Raw genomic sequence first — 3419 nt, forward strand, 5'->3', positions numbered from 1 at the left:
GTCATTGTTTAATATTTAATGAAAGACACACACTTTGGTTACTTATTATGCAGCAGCTTGCCTGTGTTCACCTGTGTTGTCTCAGGGTCACCTCTTTATTTCCCAGAATCCTGTCCCATTTCCTGGAGCCTGCTGACTGGGGGAGAGATGTGGTCAAAAGTTAAAAGTATGTTGGGCGAAGACTTAGAAACACAGCTCTTCTGACAAAACCAGCAGTGGGGAAAAGACTCCCTATTGAATAAATGGTGCTGAGATAACTGGCTAGCCATGTGCTGAAGATTGAGGCCTTTCTTACACCATACACAAAAATCAGCTCAGGATGGATTAAAGACTTAAGTGTAAAATCCCAAAATATAATAACCCTGGAAGATAGCCTAGGCAATACTATCCTGGCTAAGAGCTGGCAAAGATTTTGTGACAAAGACAACAAAAGCAACCATAACGAAATCAAAAATTGACAAGTGGTATCTAATTTAACCAGCTTCTGACAGCAAAAGAAACTATTAACAAACAGGCAGCTTACAGAATGGGAGAAAATATTTACAAACTATGCATCTAACAAAGGTCTAATATCCAGCATCTATAAGGAACTTAAATTTACAAGAGAAAAATAACCCCATTAAAAAATGGCTCCAGGTCATGAAGAGACACTTCTCAAAAGAAAACAAACATGTCGCAAACAAGCATATGAAAAAAGCTCTGTATCATTGATCACTAGAGAAATGCTAATCAAAACCACAGTGAGACACCATCTCACACCAGTCAGAATGGCTATTATTAAAAAGGTCAAAAAGAAAAAAAAAAAAAAAACCAGATGCTGGCAAGGTTACAGAGAAAAGTGAACAATTATACACTGTTGGTGGGCGTGTAAGTTAGTTCAACCATGGTGGAAAGCAGTATGGTGATTCCTCAAAGACCTAAAAGCAGAACTACCATTTGACCTAGCAATCTCATTACTGGGTGTATACCCAGATGAATGTAAATCATTCTACCATGAAGATACATGCATGTAAATATTTATTGCGGCACTATTCACAACAGCAAAGACATAGAAGCAACCCAAATGCCCTTTAATCACAATGAAAATGTGGTATATACATACCATAGAATATTATGCATCCATAAAAAAGAACGAGATTGTGTCTTTGGCATTAATATGGATGAAGCTGAAGGGTATTATATTTAGCAAACTAGTGCAGGAACAGAAAACCAAATACCACATGTTCTCACTTATAAGTGAGAGCTAAATGATAAGAACCTGTGAACACAAAGAAGGAAACAACAGACATTGAGGGCTACTTGAGGCGGGAGGGTGGGAGGAGGGAGAGGAGCAGAAAAGATGACTATTGGGTACTGGGCTTAATACCTAGATGATGAAATAATATGTGCAACAAACCCCTGTGACTCGTGTTTACCTATGTAGCAAACCCTCCCATGTACCCCGAAGCCTAAAATAAAAGTTTAAAAAAACACAGCTTTTTATTTTTTTCCCTTAAATACCATAAAGGTCACAGGCCATTTGCCACCTGAACAGTCAGTAACACATAGGTGAAAAGAAACTGAACACCCAGGGACCCCAGAGACCGCTCACTGCAGAGGCAGGAGGCAGGCATATCCATGAGGTGAACTTTCTCCAGTCCCACAGTGGCTCCCCTCTCCTCTTAACTGCAGGTCCCATGGAATTCAGACTAGGAAGGAAAGCCAATGGGAATGGCCCACGGGGGAGCAGTTCAAATGTGCCGAAAAGGATAGAGCAGCCCCAGTGAGGAAGGAAGGCTGGACAAGAAATGGATTTGCAGGGGCGACAGTGCGCACCTGTGGGAGCTCTGATTCTGTCACTTTCACTACCCTCCCCTGCCCACTAACATCCAAAAAGTATTGATGGCAAGTGCTGGGCCGTAAGACATTTCCTCGCTTTATTATCTGGATTTGGGGGGTTAAATTTCAGAGATAATGAAAACATCCCTCCTTTAACTAACTTTAAATTTTGTAATTATATCTCTTCCTTCTTTTCTTTTTTTTTCTTTTTTCTTTTCTTTTTTTTTATGGATTTCTGAACATGTAAAAACAAAGAAAACAGTCTTTCTTTTCTTTTTCTTTTTTCTTTTCTTCTTCTTTTTTTATTTTTTACAGATTTCTGAACATGTAAAAACAAAGAAAACAGTATGGGAGTAATTTATAATCAACACAATCAACACGTATATGTTCACTGAGTGACACTCACATGACATATGGCACACAAGCATCCCGAGAGGATTGTGAGGCGTCTGATGGTGATTGTCCTTCGAGCTGGTAGGGCCCAGCCTCCCCCGTGTGTGTGTGCAATCGGTGTCTCCTTTAACTTCACATCGATGCCTCAAGGCACACAGCATTGCCTTCTCTTTCTGTGTAGAAAACTAAGGCTGGGTGAGTGTGTGCAGAGCTGGATGGCGGACTTGGGTTTGGCTCCTTCTCGTTTCAAAACCTGTGAATATTTTCCTGTCTCTAACGCTAATCTTAGGACTATATTTGGAATAAGCATATAAACATATAACCACAAACCACTGAGGTAATATGCAATTAAATTATAAATAAATGCTCAACAAGATTATGAGTGATTGAATGAGCTACATATACTTATTCATAGGATAAAGTAGAAATCAGTTAAATGGCTAACAGTACAAGGAGGGTTAAATCAGCATCCAGGTGTGGAAATAGCTGATTTATATACAGAGTTTGTTCCATGTAAAACATTTATAATCTAGTACTGGATGAAAAAATATACACTACATTTTATGTGCAGCATAATCTAAAATTCCTATGTTTAGTTAAAAATGCAGGAATGTAATTATCAAAATTTGAATGATAAAATTATGAATAATTTTTCTTTTATAACTCATTTTATACCTACCAAAGGCCCTCCAAGGAGAATATATACTCTTATAATTAGAAAAAAAATGATTTGTTAAAGAGATCATAAATGACATAATACTTTATGGAAGTTAGAAGCTGAGATTGTGAGAATTTCCAGGGACTCCTGCCACCAGCTCATCTTGCAACATCGTTTACATGGAAATGTTGGAGCTGAGGTCGCCTGATGCCTCTCAGTTCCCAGCCAGCTTTCTCTCTGGCTCTTGGCCAGTCTGTTAAACAGAAAATAATCAGTGAGACCATTAAAAAACGCCCGAGTGTTCTAAGAAGTTACACGTAATTGCTTGCTTACCAAGTGTCTGCCTCAGAATTTTCTTTTCCTCATGGAGTGAATATAACCATCCATTTTAAATTCGGCTTTTGCCATTTCGCAGTCTGAGGTGCAGGACTCTGCACGGGGCCTTGGTGGATTTCCACCGTCAGCACGAGGATGGGGGCACAGGGCAGATCCCGCCGCGCTCAGAGAGGCTCCGGCTGCAGTTACCTGGCTGGACCTCACCCCGGAGAGC

The sequence above is a fragment of the Sapajus apella genome, unplaced genomic scaffold, assembly GCF_009761245.1.
Source record: "Sapajus apella isolate SASKATOON/1434 unplaced genomic scaffold, GSC_monkey_1.0 scaffold13, whole genome shotgun sequence".
Classification (NCBI taxonomy): domain Eukaryota; kingdom Metazoa; phylum Chordata; class Mammalia; order Primates; family Cebidae; genus Sapajus; species Sapajus apella.